We start from the raw sequence: 22,382 nt of genomic DNA, 5'->3' as shown, positions 1-22,382 counted from the left end.
CGGACCACACAGCAGCCGCTTCAGAACTCCCACAACTGTGTCCCTTCTCTGTAGGCCCCAGGTCACAGTGAAAGGGGAAGTATCCTCATCAAGGCTGAGAGGCCTTTCAGATATAAAATAGGAACGGCCTCTGTAATGGTGACCGAAGGGACGTCACCAATCCTCACCCATTCCTCGCGATGAGTTTCAACTTCGGAGCCCCGAGAGGCGCGAGACTCCCTTTTCTTAAAAATGGAGTCTAAAGTCGCCTTAGCTGCAAAAATGCAAAAACATTAGAAAAATGATAATGCACGAAAATAAATAATGAAGTTAAAAAGGGGAAAGAGATACCCTAGGGACCCAGGTCGCTTATACTTAAATTTTGCAAATTGCCTATGACAGGATGAAAGCACAGCGGTGCAAGTTATCAGCTGTTATGGCCTTGATGGCCAGATCTTCATCTATCCCCAATTTCAAATTCCTTAAAGAACCTTCTACGCTTTTAGAGAAATTGGGCCTAAAAAATGGTCCCAACCCTCCTCGACCTCTTGATATACATAAAACCACTCGCCCTTCCAAGGAGAATACGAGTCAGGGTTGGTACCAGAAACAAAGAAAGAACGAGCAAGGGACCTATGAACTATTTTGACCCATCCTTGATCGTCAGGAGCATTTAAAAATTTAAGCAAATAGTGAAAGACAGAAACATTGGGCTCAAAACCATGCTTACGAGATTGGGCCATATAACAATGAATAAAGCGCCAAGAATTAGGCGTAAGTTGGGTTGGACATACACGAGCCTCAGCTAAAAGACGAAAAATGAAAGGATGTAGGGGAAGACGAAAACCAGCATAAAAAGTTTCTTTATATAAACGAATGGCCCCAGGTTTTGGGTAACAAGCCCTATCATTTGGGCATGGGGCCTCAGCCCTATAAGGAGTAGAAATTCCAAATAAACGAGCTACAATACCTACTTTGTCAGGATCATACTTAGAAGGGTAATTATATGCATCTAAATGGAGCATGTTAGGAAATGCTTCACCAAACTCTGTTAAAGGATCCCTAAGAGAAATAACGGAAGCATGAACTAGGGAATATTTTACCTCGATTGGCCCTAAAAGGACGGAGAGCGGCCTGAGGAGGCTAAGAAAGGGGGGAGTCGGAATCCGCCATGGAAATTCTTGCAAAAGATGCTTGAAAACCCAGAAAAGCCTTTAAGGAGGGGAAGAAGATGAAGATTCAAAAGGGATCTTCAAGAAAACTCAGAAATCGGTGGAGTACTACGGTGGTATAGGAAGCTGGAAATCACCTTGTGCTGGCAAAGAAGGAGAGAAAAAGAAAAGTATAGAGTGAATTGTTTTTTGGAAGTGAAGTGTGAGAAATGAGCTCACACCTCACTCCTTATATAGCCCTCGATATTGTTAGTCACTAAACACGCGCTAATAATATACGCAAGTATACGAGTTCGCAAGTAGTATAGAATCTTTTCTAGTTCATTCCCACAGAGACTGTATTGTTTAACTATCTAATTTATGCACCTAAGCAACAATGTATGGTTATTATCCAATGTTAAGACGATAACAAATTGAGATTGTTTATACTAAGAGATTATACTAACTAACATTAACTAAGAGAATTGAGGTTGAATTACTATATATGACAAACATGGGATCCTAACTTCATTAAATACTTCATTCAATGACCTTTTTGTTCTTAAGCTTAGCATGCAATGGTGATGACACTAATCAGATAACACGAAACTAATAAACGCCAACTTTCATTGCATGAGTACCATTCTACCAGACATCCACAAAGGAGATAGAAGCTGAATAGGCACCAGTTATATTGAGACCCTATATGTCTATATAATTTGACAACATAACGGTTTAAGCACAAGTTATCTATCTTGATTACATAGGGCAACTAAGATGGTTAAAATTACCTACGAATCATGCACAACAAATACATGAACCTATGCTAGCATTGCAAGTTCTAAATCCTTAAACTCACTTTCGCTTCATTAAGAATTAACACGCTATCTTATAAGTTCGCGACGCTCATAAGACGAATACGCACAACCAATACTAGGATATCATACAATCACCACATACTAAGGCATCAAACAATTTAACTAAAGAAATCCATAAATAAATCCGCTAGAACCCCACGATAACGATTAGCCCATAATCGGACTCATCATCAACGTGGGTTCCGATGAAAACATGATATAAAAAACGTAGTCTTTATACGAATAAATAAAACCAAGTACAAACAAGAGTATAGGTTCAGCAAAACAAGAAACAAGCATCTAAATTACAACTCAAAACAAAGATTCACAAGAATAAACTAGATCGTCTTCGCCTTTGTTGAATTGTGCTAAAGGTCTCTTGTCATCTTCTCCTTGCGCTCTGGTATGTCTCTCCCTTGTTATCTATTAAAAATGACCCAATATGAATATATATAGCAGCCCTCAACAATCTGGAAGCTTCCCTTTTAGAATTGTAATAGAAACAGGATTCTGAAATTCGGCCTCGGTGCGGCTGCGCGCTATCACAGCGCGGGCGCGCTGCATTTCTGGAACCCCAGCGCGGGCGCGCCGTTCTTCTGGGAAAAACTCATATTTCTTCTTACAACTTGCTGCTTCGAGCCGGCTTTCCACGAGCTTTTATTCCAACACCACCTGGACACCAAATTAGCACCAAAACAATGCTAATTCACCTGATTACCTGAATAGTGCCTGAAATGCAAAAATACTAGAAAACACATTAAAACACATAACAACTTGAGTACAAATACACCAATTCAAAGCTTATTAGAGCATAATAAAGTGTCATAAATGTCACTCAACATACCCCCAAACTTGAATCGATGCTTGTCCTAAAGCATTAACAAACTCAAAGAACAAGAAACAAAATGCATGAATGTAATTATATGAATGCAACGATCCCCAATAGAATAACTCAACCAACCAACCAGCAACATATCAACAAATGCAGTTATTCGCATGAAGATAAATCAAATCATACAAATCAACTTACAAACTAGAGACGTGTGTGTGTGAAGATGCTTACAGATATACTATCGCAAGTAGATCAATAATCATGACTCACTACTCATCAAGGCAATCACAAGGTTATAAATAAAATAAAAAGCTAGACTCAAAATAACTTATAACACTTCAATTCTTATATTGGAGTTTTGTACGGATTCATGCTTTTATTCACTACAAAACAACACATATATGCTTATTTGATCGTGCAATGAGTGAGGTCCACAAAAGACTTATACAATAGTATCCATGTAGCGAGTGTTAGGTTAGCGGATCCCAGGCCATAAAAGCCTTAGATCACTAGGCACAAAGTCCTCTAAGAACTTAATAACTCGAGTACTAAAGAGCCCACTCGTGATCAATTATACATAACACTTATTATTTTTTTTCTTTTTTTCTTTTTTCATTTTTTTCATTTTTTTCTTTTTTCACAATTTCTGAATGAGTGTGTTTCGCTCCATCTCATTCAACCCTAGACAACTCATAAAAATATGAGCCGGCTACTAGCCATTTGACACCTAGCCACACAACTAGCAATGAAATCCAATTTCTCCAATTTTTAAATATCCATGTCTTTTATTATTAAGAGAATACCCTAAATTCTAAATATAAACAAGCGATTAAACCTCGACAAATCAAATAAACCATGATTATGATCTAGCACTCTAGCAACCTATAAGACTTAGTGAAATACAAGTGTCTCTAGCATGTAAATCAATCCACTAAGACTCAACATCACTAAATACGAGATCACTACACTAGCATCAATATCGCAAGTCAATCAGAAATATTATCTAAGGGATCATGTTATAATGCAAATGCATGAAACTACATGAACAAAATATCATAAAAACTACCAAAATAAAAAAAATACATGGAAAAATATGTAAACTATATGAACTAAACTATCATGAATATGCAAACTATAGAGACTCACACAAACATATTCCTTCAACTACTACCCCCAAACTTAAAATATTCATTATCCTCAGTGAAGGTAATAGTAAGGAATCAGGCATACCTACTCTGAATCAGAATCCTCACCCTCAATGGGTGGAGTGTCAGGTGTGTCAAGAGGCGGATACACAGAGTCCTCACCAAATACTGGCCACTGAATGTCAAATCTGGTGGCTCTAAATGCAGTCCCAAGTGCCTGGGTGAGATCCTGTGCAAAACGACTATGGATGTCGTGCATCACATTCATCCTCCTCGCAAGACACCTATACTGCGTCGAGCTCAAACCATCTCCCATGTCCGCTCCTGCTGCCTCTTGCTGCTGCTGTGATGGTCCTCCTTCATCTCCAAACTGAGATCTCCATGCAGTCCTGCTCGCCTGACCAGCAGCTGGCCTCCCACCAGGTAGGTGGTCAAAAGAATACCCCAGCCCCTTCAGATCGGGCTTGCCTCCATCCCATTCATGCATCATAGCCAAAGTAGTAATATCGATCGGAGCACTTGAAATCTGTAACTGCTCATATGCCGGCCTATGCACACCAACTACCACACACAGCTTTGTCACCAACTGAAACGGTGACATCCCAAGTGGAGTTTTGTATGCTGTTCTGTAAGCCCAAACAGCTTCATCGAGCTTTAAAGACCAATCCTTCCTTGACGGACAAACAACCTTCTCTAGAATGCGCTTTATCTCTCTATTAGACACTTCCGCTTGACCATTTGTTTGCGGATGATAGGCAGTAACTACTCGATGATTCACATTATAACGCTGCATCATAGAAGTGAACTTACGGTTGCAAAAATGCGATCCTTCATCACTTATGATTACCCGAGGTGTTCCAAACCTTGTGAAAATTTGCTTATGAAGAAAATTTAGCACTGCCTTTGCATCATTTGTCGGTAAAGCTTTAACTTCGACCCATTTTGAGACATAATCGACTGCCAGCAAGATGTACTGATTATTGCAAGACGAGATAAAAGGCCCCATGAAATTGATTCCCCACACATCAAAGACCTCGACTTTAAGCATCACATTTAATGGCATCTCATCCTTCCTTGACAAATTTCCCACTCTTTGGCAACGATCACACCTTAAAACAAACTGATGAGCATCCTTGAACAAAGTAGGCCAGAAAAAACCTGCTTGCAGAATACGAGCTGCCGTCTTCTCACCTCTATAATGTCCACCATAAACCGTGGAATGGCAGTCTCGTAATATCCCCTCCGTCTCACAGAATGGGATACATCTCCTGATGATCTGGTCAGCTCCCTGTCTAAACAAATATGGTTCATCCCACATATACCACTTCACCTCATGCAGAAACTTCTTCTTTTGAGCGGATGTCAAATTACGAGGCATTATATTGCTGACGAGATAGTTTACAATATCTGCAAACCATGGTTCTTCCTCCTGAATTGCAAACAACTGCTCATACGGAAAAGATTCATTGATTGACGTCCTATCTTGTGAAGTAGAATCGGGATTCTCCAACCTAGAGAGATGGTCAGCTACTTGATTCTCAGTACCTTTTCTATCTTTGATCTCTAACTCAAATTCCTGAAGTAAAAGCACCCAACGAATGAGTCTCGGCTTCGAATCCTTCTTAGAAACCAGATAGCGAATAGCTGCATGATCAGTGAATACTGTTACTTTCGTACCAAGCAGATAAGATCGAAATTTCTCAAAGCCAAAGACTATAGCCAAAAGCTCCTTCTCAGTAGTGGTGTAGTTCAATTGGGCACCATTTAAAGTCTTACTCGCATAGTAGACCACATGGAAGAGATTTTTCTTGCGCTGTCCCAGAACTGCACCTACCGCATAATCACTCGCATCACACATCATCTCAAATGGTTCTGTCCAATCTGGTGCTGTAATGACTGGTGCCGTGATCAAACTCTCCTTGAGAGTCTCGAATGCTGCCAAACATTCATCATCAAATTTGAAAGGCACATCTTTCTCAAGCAAATTGCACAACGGCTTAGATATCTTTGAAAAGTCCTTGATGAATCGCCGATAAAAACCCTTATGACCAAGAAAACTACGGATTCCTTTCACAGAATTAGGTGGGGGAAGATTTTCAATGACTCCCACCTTGGCCTTGTCCACCTCCAGACCCTTGCTAGAGACCTTATGCCCAAGGATAATGCATTCACGCACCATAAAATGACATTTCTCCCAATTAAGCACCAAATTAGTTTCCACGCATCTTTTGAGTACGACGCGCAGATTATTCAAACATTCATCATATGAGTGTCCAAAGACGGAGAAGTCATCCATGAACACTTCAACATTATTTCCAATCATGTCAGAGAATATAGCCATCATACATCTCTGAAAAGTGGCCGGTGCGCCACATAACCCAAACGAAACTCTGCGAAAAGCAAATGTGCCAAATGGACAAGTGAAGGTAGTCTTTTCCTGATCCTCTGGTGCAATACAGATCTGATTATACCCGGAATAACCATCCAGAAGACAAAAATACTCATGCCCCGCCAATCTGTCAAGCATCTGATCAATAAATGGAAGAGGGAAGCGATCCTTCCTTGTGGCTTTGTTCAATTTTCTATAATCCATGCATACTCTCCATCCTGTAACTGTTCGAGTAGGGATGAGCTCATTCTTTTCATTTGCAACCACAGTGATACCTCCCTTCTTAGGTACACATTGTACGGGGCTCACCCACGAGCTATCAAAAATAGGATAAATGATGCCTGCATCTAGCCATTTCAGAATTTCTTTCTTCACCACCTCCTTCATGATGGGATTCAGTCTTCGCTGCTGTTCCACAGTTGGCTTACTACCTTCCTCTAGCAGAATTTTATGCATACAATATGAAGGACTTATCCCCTTGATGTCTGCTATGGTCCATCCTATAGCCGATTTGAATTCTCTCAAAATCCTTAAGAGCTTGTCTTCCTCACTACCTGAAAGGTCAGATGAAATAATAACAGGTAACGTAGATGAATCACCTAAAAAGCATACCTCAAGTGTTCAGGTAATGGTTTGTGTAATAACCCCAATTTTTGGAAATTTTTGAAACCCTTATGAATAGTGTTTTTGCTGAATGAGAAAATTTTTCATGCCACACTATGTAGGGGTTGTTATGGATATTCTAAGATCGTATTAGTATTCCATAAAGTAAATAAGTGTATGTAAAGATCGTCAGAATCCAATTCCGAACACTTTGATTTTTCTCGAAAATCCACCAGATACCGAAAGAATTAAGTATAAGGTAACATGATTAAAGGGATTTAAATTCAAGGATTATAAGAGAGGATTATAAAAAGGAATATAATGTATTGAGAAAGGTTAAGGGAACCCAAGTAATAAGATCCCGGGTATGATCCCTCAAACGATCAACGAGAAAGAGAGTTAAGCGAACCGTAAAACAAATAAACGTCCAAGGGGCAAGCACATGCAAGTAACATGAGAAGGAAGCTTCTAATATAAGCTAAAACATGTGGTTAGAAGCAAGGTGACATCATCACACCACAAGAATGAGACATGTGGCAAAGTAGTGATGCAAGCAATGACATAAGCAAGTGAAAACAAGATATTTAGCCAATAATTAACCACAACCATGCATTCTTTGCACAAATATCAAGGCAAGACAAGCAAGCAAAAGCTCTCCCCCATTTCTTTCTTCTTCCATTCGGCCTTTTCAAGAAATGAAGAAATAGATTTTCAAAACTCAAGTTCTAGGCCATGGAAAATTACAAGGTTTGTTTCCTTGGATCCTATATTTCATAACTTAGTTATACCATGAGTTTAAGATCAAGATTCCATGGTTTGCATAGCTAATCCACTCATCAAAGATGATGATGAATAGTAGTGAATAGTAACTTACTTTGATTTTCTTGATTTTCATGAAAGCTTAAGGTTGATTAAGCATAGATCAAGGTTCCTAGAGGCTTGTTAGTGACTACCCACTCTCCAAGGAAGGTATAAACTCTTGAACCCTTAGTTTTAAGTTTAGTTTGTTTGGATGATAATAGTGCTTAGATGAATGGGTTTAGTTTGATGTTGATGGATGTTGGATTGTTGTTGAATTGGTGATGATTTGGTGTAGTTTAAACTTTGGAAATCGTTAGGTTATAGCCGTCGTAATGCCCGATTTTCTATAAACTGTTTTGTGATTAACTGTTGGACCCGAACACCCACTTCTATAAACTAACCACTTCCATGCTTAGATAGGTTATGTTTCAAGCTTCGTTTTGATATGTGGTTTGCTTGAATCCGATGTACGGTTTAGGAGAAACGACCGTTTTAAGTAACGGTGTTTCGCGAACGAACCTTTACCCCTCGCCTTACTTTGAAACCTTGGTTGAGGCCCTTAAATGACTAATTGGAGCATGAAACATTTATGTAGAGTGTGTTAGACAGTTGATAAGACACTCGCGAAATAATCGCCTTAAAACTCGTAATGGGTAAATTATTAAAAATGGTGGAGCCGAGGGTACTCGAGCGACTTAAGTAAATCGTTAAGCGCAAAACGAGCGTTAGAGTCTGAGTTGGTTAGAGTATAGATTTACAAGTGACTTTGGTTTAATTCCAACTTACTTGTTGCTTATAGGTTACCAGACTCGTCCCGAGCCATTCGTAACCCCTAGTCGCTCAGGCAAGTTTTCTACCCGATATACTGTTGTTGTGATGTAAATATATGTATATGCATTATCTTGTGATAGTGCATGATTGTTATTAGCAAATTTTGCGATATATTGGAGCATGCTGATATGGTATATATGCATGTCTGTTTCGTAATCTGGTTATCTATCTGTTGATTTCAATGCTTATAGTTGCATAATACCTATGCTAGAAATAAGCAAGTAGTTGCGTATACCCTTAGTATAGGGGATAAAAGGTGAACATATTTCTAAACCGGGAGTCGATGTTCCCGAGTATATTATATATATATATATATATTTATATATATATGGATATAGTTTTTAAAACTATGGATCGAATAAGGTTTATTCGATACCTTTATTTTACTTAATTGAATATTAATTTGAGTATTCATTCGAGGGCTTATGACTCAGTTTATTTTATTATTTGAATATTATTTGAATATTCATTCGAGGGCTTATGACTCAGTTTATTTTATTATTTGAATATTCATTCGAGGGCTTATGACTCAGTTTATTTTATTATTTGAATATTATTTGAATATTCATTCGAGGGCTTATGACTCAGTTTATATTATTATTGAATATTACTTGGATATTCATTTGAGGATGTATGACTCCTTTATTTTATGAATATTATTTATAGTATTCATTCGAGGTATTATGACTCCGCTTAATACTTAATAATATTCTTTATTGTATTAAAGAATAAGGTGTCGATAATCAAACTTATTTTTGATTATTCAAATAAAGATATTACTTTCGTATAAGTATATCTTTGATTATTTGCTATTCATTCAAGTATAAGTTTTCCAACTTCTACCTCAATTATTCTTATGGGAATATTATTTAAATAATAATATTCAGATATTTCTTTCATATCGGGACTGATTTATTTTAATAAATCAGTATTACTCCAAACATTCTTAAAAATGTTTTTGAGTCTTCAAAATGATTTTTAAAAGTTAGAGCGGATCCCAAAACTCATTTTTATATTTAAGATCTTCCTTTCAAAGGGGATTTAAATATTCGCTCAAAACCTGGGGAATCCGGCTCAGTGGTGTATTTTATATTCGCAACGAGGTTGCTGTTTTGGTAAATAAATTGATTACTTACCCAACGTTCGGGAAGTAAGTCCATCTATTGAGTCGGCATAAGCAACATGGGCTCAGTGGGCGTCCATGATAGTGTAAGTGGCTCAGTGGGAGTCCATCAAATGCATAAGTGGCTGAGTGGCAGTCCAGCATAAGGTCCTATTGCGACCAGGGTGATGACCAGTGGGGAATTCGTCCATCTACTAGTAGAAAAGGTTACTTATTGGTATCTTTGCCTGATCAGCAAGATATCAGGTTTATGCCAAAATTCTTTCCTTTCCAAATTTATTGGATATTGCAATTCTGTTCATACTTTACATGACAGAGGTTTTCAGGAAACGTATGTATATATATAGGTGTATATATATATATCGGGACTTAATGAAGTATATCATAACTTCATTTTCTTCAAAATATTTCAAAGATTGAATCTATTCAAGTCTTATCTTGTAGTCTCATCAGTGTGATGAACTTTTGAAGTTAATTATAACTTGAACGGTGGTAGTTCAAGTAGTATTTGGAAAAAGATATAAGTATATTGGAGTATCTTGTAACTTCATCTTTTAAACTTATATCTAGTAAATGATTATCTTATGTATGACAAAGATTTTCAGAAAAACGTTGAGACAAGGTTAGATATATTAGATCACCTTGCAACGATATTTTTATACAGTTATAAACTGGAACTTTGTGTATATTATGCATGGAAGAGGACTTCCAAGATTTTGAAAAGTATATATGTATATATACTAAATATTTTACGACTTCATCGCATTAAAATATCAAACTTGGTTCATTTCTTTTGACCAAGACTTTCATGAGTACTATGAGAAGGCTCATATATTGTTAATCATTATACATATTATTTTGGTGGGCTTGCTGTTCACCCTTGCTTTCCTCTTTCATCACACAACATCAGATAGGCAAGATGAACAGGACCAAGCTCCCAATTCGCGAGCGGATAGGAAACATTCCGCAGTTTCCTATAGGCGTTGATGTCGCTGTAGCTGAGGTAGGAACTACCAATAGGCTAGGCTTTCAACTTTTGATGTACCAGATTTATGTATATTTATGAATTGTAATAATGGCAAAGAAATGTAAATTTATTCAGAAAACCTTTTAAGGTGTATTGGAAGATAATTGTGGAATATAATGACTTGTGGTTATTTTTGGATGTTCATCTCTGAGACTATAACGTGTGGTGTGTGTGTTTATTGTGGGGTCACAGTACAGAGTAGTTGAGTAATTATTAAGATTGGGTGTTATTAAGGGAAATGGAACTCGTGACAACCCGGATCCCCGACCCCGGATTTGGGGGTGTTACAGTTTGAGCTCCAAGGTAGGTGCTTCCTCTATTGATGGTTTGAGCTTCCCTTCAGCATTCTTAAGGTCAGAAGTACCAAGAGATTCAAATGGTATGTCTAGCTTTCGCTTCCAGGGAGAAGCGTTCAGATATTGTAATTGCTCGTTGCTATCTTCATCATCGTTGTCAAAATCCCCCACTAAGGCCTTTTCCAATGCATCAGACATTAGCATGTGATCGAATTCCGAAGTAACCGCAGTATCAATCACATCCACTTTTAAGCACTCCTCATCTTCTGTAGGGAATTTCATTGCCTTGAATACATTGAAGGTCACATCCTGATCTTGGACCCGCATAGTAAGTTCACCTTTTTGCACATCTATCAAGGTACGGCCAGTAGCCAAGAAAGGCCTTCCCAAGATTATGGGAATCTTCTTATCTTCCTCAAAATCCAGAATAACAAAATCTGCTGGAAAGAAGAGCTTATCCACTTTGACGAGCACATCCTCAACTATGCCCCTTGGGTAAGTAATGGAACGGTCAGCCAATTGTAGCGACATGTATGTGGGTTTTGGATCAGGCAGATCCAGCTTTTTAAAGATCGAAAACGGCATCAGATTAATGCTTGCTCCCAAATCACAAAGGCACTTATCAAAAGTTAGATTGCCAATGGTGCAAGGAATGGTGAAGCTTCCTGGATCTTTCAGTTTTGGTGGTAACTTTTGTTGTAGAACAGCGCTGCATTCTTCTGTGAGAGCAACGGTTTCAAGGTCATCCAGTTTCACCTTCCTTGAAAGAATAGTCTTCATAAACTTCGCATAACTAGGCATTTGTTCCAGAGCCTCAGCGAAAGGTATATTGATGTGAAGTTTCTTGAACACCTTCAGAAACTTCTCGAACTGTCTATCTAGCTTTTGTTGCTGCAATCTCTTAGGAAAAGGTGGTGGAGGATAGAGCTGTTTCTCCCCTGTATTAGCCTCAGGCAGAGTGTGTTCAACAGTATTCTTCCTTGGTTCCGCCGCTTTCTCCTTTTGCTTAGATTCGTCACCTCTAATTTCAGCTTCGACTTCCTTTGCCTTTTCAGCATCAGCCACTTTTCCAGACCTTAAGGTAATAGCCTTGACTTGCTCTTTAGCTTCCTTCCTGCCTGGTACTTCCGTGTCACTGGGAAGAGTGCCAGGTTGACGATTGAGCACTGCATTGGCTAATTGACCGATTTGATTTTCCAAGGTCTTGATAGAAACCGCCTGACTCTTGCACAACAGCTTAAGTTCCTCAAAATCAGCACTAGTAGGTGCAGCTGCACTTCCCTGTTGAGGATATGATTGCCTTGTAGCATACTGCTGTGGTTGCTGGAATCCAGGTGGGTTAAACTGTTTACTCACTCCTTGCTGATATGGTGGCTGAATAGCATTCTGATTATTCCCCCAGCTGAAATTTGGATGATTTCTGTTATTAGGATGATAGGTCGCTGGCACCGGCTGCTGTTGTCGCTGATAATTATTCACATACTGAACAGATTCGTTGACAAGAGAACACTGATCCGTAGCATGAGAACCTGCACAAAGCTCACAAACCATAGCTATTTGATTAACTCCATACGTAGCCAAAGAATCAACCTTCATTGATAGCGCTTGGAGCTGGGCTGCAATAGCGGTGGCTGCATCAACTTCCAGAATACCTGCTACCTTGCCTGACATCATCCTCTGAGTTGGGTTTTGATGCTCATTTGCAGCCATCGTCTCGATAAGATTATACGCCTCAGTATAGCTTTTAGCCCATAAGGCTCCTCCAGCTGCTGCATCGAGCATGGGCCGAGATTGGGCCCTCAAACCATTATAGAAACCAGTGATCACCATCCAATCCGGCATTCCATGATGTGGACATTTTCTCAACATTTCCTTGTAGCGTTCCCAAGCCTCGCACATAGATTCTGTAGGTTACTGCGCAAACTGAGTAAGAGCACTCCTCATAGCAGCAGTCTTTGCCATTGGATAAAACTTCACCAGAAACTTTTGCGCAAGATCTTGCCACGTAGTGATGGACCCAGCTGGTTCAGAATGTAACCAGTCTTTAGCCTTATCCCTCAGTGAAAATGGGAAAAGCCTCAACTTGATAGCCTCATCAGTCACGCCATTATACTTAAAAGTGCTGCAAATCTCGACAAAATTCCTTATGTGCATGTTGGGGTCTTCAGTTGCCGCTCCTCCAAAAGAAACAGAATTCTGCACCATCTGAATAGTGCCCGGCTTGATTTCAAAAGTGTTAGCTTGAATAGCCGGATGAAGGATGCTTGACTGAATGTCATCAATTTTAGGCCGAGAAAAATCCATAAGAGCTGGATCAGCTTGAACAATATGATCTCCCATGTTTACTGGTTCTTTCTGCTCAGTTCCTGAATCCGAATCCTCAAAATCTAACTTCTCTGGAATATCAATAACTTCGTCTGTCTCCTCAGCTGTATCTAAAGTCCTCTTGCGAGCACGAGAACGAGTTTGCATAAACGCTTGCTAAAGTACCTGAAACACAACCGAAAAGAGTAAGTAACTACTACGTCCTAATCACTGAGTCCTAATGACCAATGATGGTAAGTACATAAACTAAACAAATACGCCGAGTCCCCGGCAGCGGCGCCAAAAACTTGTTAGGGCGAAAACACGCACTAATATTCACGCAAGTATACGCGTTCGCAAGTAATATAGAATATTTTCTAGTTCGTTCCCTCAGAGACTCAGACTAAATTATTGTCTAATTTAACTCACTCACCAATGTATGATTACTTCTCAATATTAAGATAATAACACTTAAGATTGTTGATTAAATATTAACTATAATTAACTACTTAATTAACCACTTAACTAACACTTCAATTTATCAATAATAAAACACTCATGAGATCACAACTTCATTATTACTTCCTTCTATAGCCATTGTTATTACCTTTAGCATGTGACAATGATGATATTAATCGAATAACACGAAACTGATAAAAGCCAACTTTCATTGTACTAATACCATTCTACCAAGCATCCACAATTAAGATAGAAGTTGAATAGTCATCAATTATGTTGAGTTCCTATATGTCTACAGAAATTGACAACACAACGATTTAAGCTCAAGTTATTCCTTTTGATTACATAGGGCAAATAAAACTGTTAGAGTTACCCACTAATCATGCTCAACGTACATGAACCTATGCTAGCATGGCAAGTTCTAAATCTCAAGTTCCACCGTCGCTTCACAAGAGACTAACACCCTATCTTATATGTTCGCGACGCACATAAGAAGAATACGCACAACCAATACTAGATATCATGCAATCATCACACACTAAAGTATTAAACAATTAACTAAAGAATTCTATAATAAATCCGTTGCAACCCCATGATCACGATTAGCCCATAATAGAACTTATCGCCATCATGGGTTCATATGAAATCATGACAAACAAACACAAGAAAATAATAACTAAACTAATTATATTAAAATAGAGTACGTCACAAGAGTAAGTAAGTCAAAGCAAGAAAACTAGCATCCAACGTTACAACGAAACAAGAATCACAAGAAAATATGCTCCTCTTCGTTGCGGTGTGCTAAATCGGTCTTCTTCCTTATCTCCTTCGCTTCTCGCGTAAAACACAATCTAAAACATAATTCCCTTAATACTCTCTGTGAAAACGTCTCAAATCTACCTATATAATAGTCCCATAAAACTCAGATTACATAGAAGTTGGAAGCCAAACAGAAGTAGAAGTCTAAAATAATTTATCTTTTTCCCCGACCCTGCGCGGCCGCTCAGCATAGCTGCGCGGGCGCGCAGATTGCTGCGCGACCGCTCAGCATTGCTGCGCGGGCGCGCAGGCCTCTACTGGAAAAAATCCAGGTTTGCTCCGTTTCTTCGCCGTAATCTGCCCATTCCTTTCCTCTCGCAATGGTGAACACATGCCAAGGCTTATTCTTGATGATTCCTCCCCCGAAATGCAACTAATACCCTGAAATGCATAAACACTAGAAAAATGCATCAAATACACAAAATACTTGATTTCAAGACACCAATTTAAGCCATTTTAAGACGTTCTAAGTGGTATAAAATGCCACTTATCAAAACACGCGCTAATAATACACGCAAGTATACGAGTTCGCAAGTAGTATAGAATCTTTTCTAGTTCATTCCTACAGAGACTGTATTGGTTAACTATCTAATTTAGGCACCTAAGCAATAATGTATGGTTATTATCCAATGCTAAGATGATAATAAATTGAGATTGTTTATACTAAGAGATTATACTAAATAACATTAACTAAGAGAATTGAGGTTGAATTACTATATATGATAAACATGTGATCCTAACTTCATTAAATACTTCATTCAATAGCCTTTTTGTTCTTAACCTTAGCATGCAATGGTGATGACACTAATCAGATAACACGAAACTGATAAACGCCAACTTTCATTGCACGAGTACCATTATACCAGACATCCATAAAAGAGATAGAAGCTGAATAGGCACCAGTTATATTGAGACCCTATATGTCTATAGAATTTGACAACATAACGGTTTAAGCACAAGTTATATATCTTGATTACACAGGGCAAGTAAGATGGTAAAAATTACCTACGAATCATGCATAACAAATACATGAACCTATCCTAGCATGGCAAGTTCTAAATCCTTAAATTCATTTTCACTTCATTAAGAATTAACACGCTATCTTATAAGTTCGCGATGCTCATAAGACGAATACGCACAACCAATACTAGGATATCATACAATCACCACATACTAAGGCATAAAACAATTTAACTAAAGAAATCCATAAATAAATTCTCTAGAACCCCACGATAACGATTAGCCCATAATCGGACTCATCATCAACGTGGGTTCCGATGAAAACATGATATAACAAATGTAGTCTTTATACGAATAAATAAAACCAAGTACAAACAAGAGTATAGGTTCAGCAAAACAAGAAACAAGCATCCAAATTACAACTCAAAACAAAGATTCACAAGAATAAACTAGATCGTCTTCGCCTTTGTAGAATTATGGTAAAGGTCTCTTGTCGTCTTCTCCTTGCGCTCTGGTCTGTCTCTCCCTTGTTATCTATTAAAAACAACCTAATATGAATATATATATAGCAGCCCTCAACAATCTGGAAGCTTCCCTTTTAGAATTGTAATAGAAACAGGATTCTGAAATTTTGCCTCGGCGCGGGCGCGCTGCATTTCTGGAACCCGGCGCATCCGCGCGCTATCAAAGCGCAGGCGCGCCGTCCTTCTGGGAAAAACTCAGATTTCTTCTTAAAACTTGCTGCTTCGAGCTGGCTTTCCATGATCTTTTATTCCAACACCACCTGGACACCAAATTAGCACCAAAACAATGCTAATTCATCTAATTACCTGAATAGTGCCTGAAATATAAAAACATTAGAAAACACATTAAAACACATAACAACTTGAGTACAAATACACCAATTCAAAGCTTATTAGAGCATAATAAAGTTTCATAAATGCCATTCAACATATATGCGATAACTCAACTATCTTTGGGCCAAAAGAAATTGGGCATGTCAATTATCAAGGGCGGGAAGCCCATAAAATGTAAAAATTTGGAATGCACTACCAAATTCGAGAATACTCTATAATGTTCCTTACCAAAAAAGTAAGGGCATAATATTATTTACCCAAAATTTGTGAAAAATCACAAGGGAAATAAGGCTTTCAAACCACGTCTAGGGGATACAATTCCTAGGCGTGGTTCGAACCATGTCTCCTAGGCGGGGGTGACCCACGCCAAGGATATATGTGAGTATGTGAATAAACAACACCCAGGAGACATAAATCCTAGGCATGGTTTGAATCATGTCTCCTAGGCGGGGGTCACCCACACCTAGGATATAAGTGAATATGTGAACAAACAATGCCCATGAGTCATAAATTCTAGGCGTTGTTCACAAAGTGTCTCCTATGAGGGGGTGACCCACGCCAAGGATATATGAGAGTATGTGAACAAACAATGCCCAGGAGACATAAATCCTAGGCATTTTTCGCAAAGTGTCTCATTGGCGGGGGTGACCCACGCCTAGGATGAATGATAGTATGTGAGCAAACAACGCCCAAGAGACATAATTTCTAGGCGTTGTTAATAAAGCGTCTCCTTAGAGGGGGTGACCCACACCTAGGATGAATGTGAGTATGTGAGCCAACAACGCCCAAGAGACATGATTTCTAGGCGTTGTTGGCAAAGCGTCTCCTAGGCGGGGATGACCCACGCTAGGATGAATGTGAGTATGAGAGCCAACGCCTAGGAGACATGATTTCTAGGGGTTGTTGGCAAAGTGTCTCCTAGGCGGGGGTGACTTACGCCGAGGATGCATGACACCTTACAGCCCTTTTTCTGGTTATTTAATTAATCAGAAAAAGGGCTAAAAATTAGAAAAAATAGCCAAAAATTCCCAAAAAATAGGAAAAATGGAGGGGGAAATCCCAAAATTCAGAAAAATTAGAAAATAACTTCTAAAATTAATTTTGAGCAAAATATTCCTGAAAAATTGAGGAAAATACCTGTGAGTATTGGAATATTCCTGAAATTTAAGGAAAAATCATAAAAAATATCAAAAGGTACCAAAAAATTCCTGGAAAATTAGGGAAGCCCATAGGGATGAATTCCAAAGGGAGCATCATTGTAAATGTGTAGGTCGCTCCACACTTTACGATAAAACGATAGCTAAAAAAGGTATAAACTTTAATTTCTGCGAAGTCTTTGCCAGGTTTCGTAAAAGTTGGGGGCAAATGATGTGGGCCTGAAACTAGCCTAGAAGCATAATTAATGTTGAATTAGTTAAACCCGATATGGTCTGGTAAAGAAGCCCAGTTAATGAGGTACAAAGCATTGATTATTTATTAATTTTGTAATAAATAAATAAGGTAAAATAACAGCTCATTAAGTATATCTCATAAAGGATAGATTTCTTCATTGAGTAGCCACTAATGCACCCAAACCAATAAGGAATCTGCTTCCTACTTATTAGGACTCCAAAGTCTACTCTAAAACAGAGACTTATTTAACAAGTCTCCTAACCCTAGTCCAATTCAAGGATATCCGATATCTATATAAAGGGTCTCACCCCTCCATTCAGAATATGTTTTGGCTTGATTCTCTAAATTCACAGAGATACATAGGCATCTTATTAAGACGGATTTAAGTTACGAAACACAAGTGTAGTCATTAAAGGCCCTGCGCTCGCAAACCCTAGCAATAAATACCGCAATAATTATAACCTAATTTTTTATCCATAACAATTTATAAAAAATATTAATATTTAATTATAAATATATTTATTTCATGTGTCTCCTGTCATATCGCGTATGCAAAATATAAACGCAAAACCAACATTATTTCGATCGTGTACTTGTAGCCGTATATTTTCATGTAGTGTACTCAAAATAAAAATATAAATACTAATTAAATTTTTGTGTCATATTTATGTCGTATAAAAAAATTGTCCAATCCACTTATTCACGGGCAGACTCATAGCATAACCTATGGGTGCATAAGCTATGGGTGCCCCGCTACCCACTCAAGTGTGATTATATAAGAGAAATTATGATTAGCCTTTTATACTGAAATATTTTAGGAACCCATAATTCACTTTAGTATTTGCACAGGCCAACTGACTCTCCTATTCCTCCTTTACTATTGTAGTGTGCAAGGACAAGTGATGTCCAAAACAATTCTAAAAGCAACTCTGTCACACTAATTTTTTATATAATTTTTATTCATGCTTATGACATATTTTAAAATTATTATAAAGTATTCCTATAATTCTATAATTTATTTTAATTTTTTTTCTATATAAAAATTTGAACATTATATTTTTATTTTAAAAAAGAGTATTTAAAATAATTTAGGTAAACATATTTTACGAGAGCCTTAAAATATGTGTCGATCCCAGTCCTCCAATATAAAGATTCTGGAAAGGGGACGGAATAATTTTTAGTATGAAAATTTAATATTTATATTTAATTAAATACTTATTATTTATATAGAGAGACCACTCAGTAAGACTTCTTGTGCTTATTAGCTTTGTCTTAACTTTTTATACCTTGAAATATTTATTTCTTCAAAAAGAATATTTTAGTTTTATTTTTGTATGCCTGTCAAAAAAAGTTATATTTCTGTATATGAATGGAATATCATCCCATCAGCTGGGAATGTATTATTAGATTCATCTATACGCTTATTGCTTATTCTGTTTGATAGGCCAAAGTAATCAGGCCCAAAGAGAAGGTTACAAAAGCCCAATCAGGCCCAAAGGGAATGTAACAAAAGCCCAAGGAGAGGACACCCCATACCCAAACTGGGATGGCGTTCGGTTGACGTGGCTAGTGACCAAAATGTCAACTGTCTCATGTTACCAGAAATGGAACAACTACATCCCACCCGTCCATGTGTATAAATCTCAAAGGCGCCCCAGCTGCAAAAGGACAGCTGGGCCCCACTTACCATCTAAACCATCCAATCACTCACTAACCAAGAATGATCAAGGGCTAGGATGAAGAAGTACAAACCCCTAAAACCCTAAACTTGGGATCTTATAAAAGGCCCCAAGAAAGTGGTTTTAGGGGTTGGAAAATATTGTCTGCTAAACACACATATACACACACCACTATATATATTTTTGAATAGCTCATTCTTCCCTCTTCTTCTTCTTCTTCTTCAAGAAACCTCATTCTTATTATCACACCAGAGTTGCCGCGGGGACACATCCCCCCTCCGAGCCCCCACTTCACAGCTTAACCACGCTCTATATGCCACTTGGCCTGGGCTCGAGCTCGAGTGAGAGAGGTGAAGACAGGGGAAGAAATCAAGTTATCATTTGGCGCTAGAAAGAGGGCTCGAACCACTGGTTTAGTGGTGTCATTTTCAGTCTCTTACTCTACCCCAGGAACCGGAAAGAGCTACACCCCAGTAAGTCTAACACCCCCACTCTCTTTTAAACTTGCTTTTCATACCTTAAAACATACATATTGTTATATTCGTGTCATTTTCGCCTATTTTATCCTGGAAAATGGCCACAAGAAAGAGTAAAACATCAGTCTCGGGAATGATTCAACCCATGGTCATCCCACCTAGGGATGGCGAAATGGAAGAGATAGAAGAGGAGCCTCCCATAACTCGTGCTTTATCTCAACTCCAACCCGGAGACCAGAGGATTATTATAGAAAAAGCACCTCATAAGTATGCGGAGACCTCTGCAACCCCTTGGGGAATCATGACCCCGGAACAGATTCAAACAGCTATGAGCTTGTGGAAAGAAAAGAACCGTGAGCCTGAAGCCCACCCGGGGGATCAAGAAGAGCACTTCCGAGAATCCCGGGGTTCGGTCCTCAACCGGATTGCAAAGAACCTAAAAAGGCCACCAGATGATGCCCGGGATGAAATTAGAAGAGCCGCACTCCGGGATCAGATCTGAAAGGAAGAAGAGGCCAAGGTGAAATCTAACATTGAAAAAAGAATCCAAGAAGAGGAGGAAAAGCTGAAAAAGAGGACACGCAGGGTTCATGTCTCCTCAGACTCCGAGTCAGAAAAAGAATCTAAACAGGAGCAGATGGTCCGGGCTCTCCGGGACCTCAAGGGAAAGGTCGAAGGAGACATGGAAGTTGGGGCAGCGGCCGTGCCCTTCACCAGAAAACTGGAGTCTTCCCCTAGAGAGTCCGGTCTTAAACACTTCAACTTTGACTCTTTCGACGGACTCGCAGACCCCGAAGAGAACCTAAACTATTTTGAGCAGATCTCGAATATCTATGATTACAATGACCTCACCAGATGTCACTTCTTAGCTTCTATATTGAAGGGAGGGGCACAAAAATGGTTCAGCAGAATCCCCTCCCACAGCATCGACTCCTGGAAAGACTTCCAGGAGATGTTCTTAAAATGGTTTCGGGCCAACCGCATGAACAAGCTCCAGATGTGCTATTTGGAGACCATTTAACAAGGGAGCAGAGAGACACTACCTGAATTTATCAAGAGGTTTCAAGAAGCGGTCAACCAGCTCTCCAACCACGAAAAAAAAGGAGGCCGTTAACATCTTCGGACGGAACCTCCACCCGGTTTCGTGCGAGGGCTCTGTCAAGGACTTGATTCACAGAGAGCCCCAAAGCCTTGCCTCAGCTTATGCACTGGCTTTGAAATTCATCAAGGTGAATGATTTCCTCACTTCCATGAATATGAATAGAAGAATCTGGGACGATGATGAGTCTTCGGAGCTACGCTCCTCGTACAAGAAAGAGAAGAGATTCAAGACAGATAGACAGTCCAACTACATCCAGCAGTCTCAGAGAACCCCACCACGGGACAACTACTCCATACCCCAGAGAAATGAAAGGAATCTGAGGCTCAAGAAAGAGCCTAAGCCAGAGTCCGAGTGGACTCCCCTCAACAGACCCTGAATATATATTTTAAGAGAGGTTAAGGGGAAACCCTTCTATTATCCCCCAAAGCCATTACTAGCGCCTCCGGAGAACAGAGCACGTGACAAACACTGTGGGTACCACGAGTACCATGGTCATACTACCGAAAACTGTTTCTCCTACAAAATGTTTATTAAAGATCAGATCAAGAAAGGTAACATGAACTTGTATCTGAAAAGGAGACTAAATGACAAGAAAAAATCCCCGATTAATATAGAAGATACTAAACATCCACAATTAATATAGAAGATACTAAACATCCACAATTAATATAGAAGATAGCAAACACCAATTATGTTTAGTCCCTATATGTCTATAAGAATTGAAAACATAACGGTTTAAGAGCAAGTTATCTATCATGATTACATAGGGTGAATAAGATGGTTAAAATTACCCACGAATTATACATGTCAATTCATACATAAACCTATGCTAGCATGGCAAGTTCTAAACCTCTATATTCACGGTCGCTTCAATAGAGATTAACAAACAATCTTAGATGTTAGCTACGCTCCAAAGACGAATAATATAATATCCCATATTTTCAGATATTATTTTTATAATTATTTGGAATTATTTATGTGATTTTATGTGAATTTTGGTGAATTATATGATAAGTGGAATTGATGTTTGGGTGTTTATATGTGATATTCCTTGAGTGTTCTAATTTTTATATGTTCAGAATAGAATATAGATAATTGTGATATTTTTCTGGTAATTTTTGGACTGTTAGATGATTTTATATTGATTTATGAATTATTAATTATTTTCTGAATAATTACCAAAATTATTTTGTAAAGCCGGGAATCAATCAACTTCAACCGTTTTTGCGTTTTTACAACCCGAAACTTTTCCAAAAACTCCTTCCGAACCTAATCTGGTAATTCCGGACATTTTCCGTGT

At 38.6% G+C, this 22,382-nt stretch overlaps 1 non-coding gene across 1 annotated transcript; it reads left to right on the top strand.

Moving 5' to 3' along the window:
• The first annotated feature begins 12,874 nt into the window (after positions 1-12,874).
• LOC141709928 (small nucleolar RNA R71) lies at positions 12,875-12,981 on the top strand. Its single transcript, XR_012570480.1, has one exon. It is a non-coding gene; the product is annotated as a small nucleolar RNA R71 (small nucleolar RNA).
• The last annotated feature ends 9,401 nt before the right edge of the window (positions 12,982-22,382 follow it).

Source organism: Apium graveolens, chromosome 2, assembly GCF_009905375.1.
Source record: "Apium graveolens cultivar Ventura chromosome 2, ASM990537v1, whole genome shotgun sequence".
Taxonomy (NCBI): Eukaryota; Viridiplantae; Streptophyta; class Magnoliopsida; order Apiales; family Apiaceae; genus Apium; species Apium graveolens.
The sequence above is the reverse complement of the archived record's forward strand: the minus strand, read 5'-3'. Positions and strand labels throughout refer to the sequence as shown.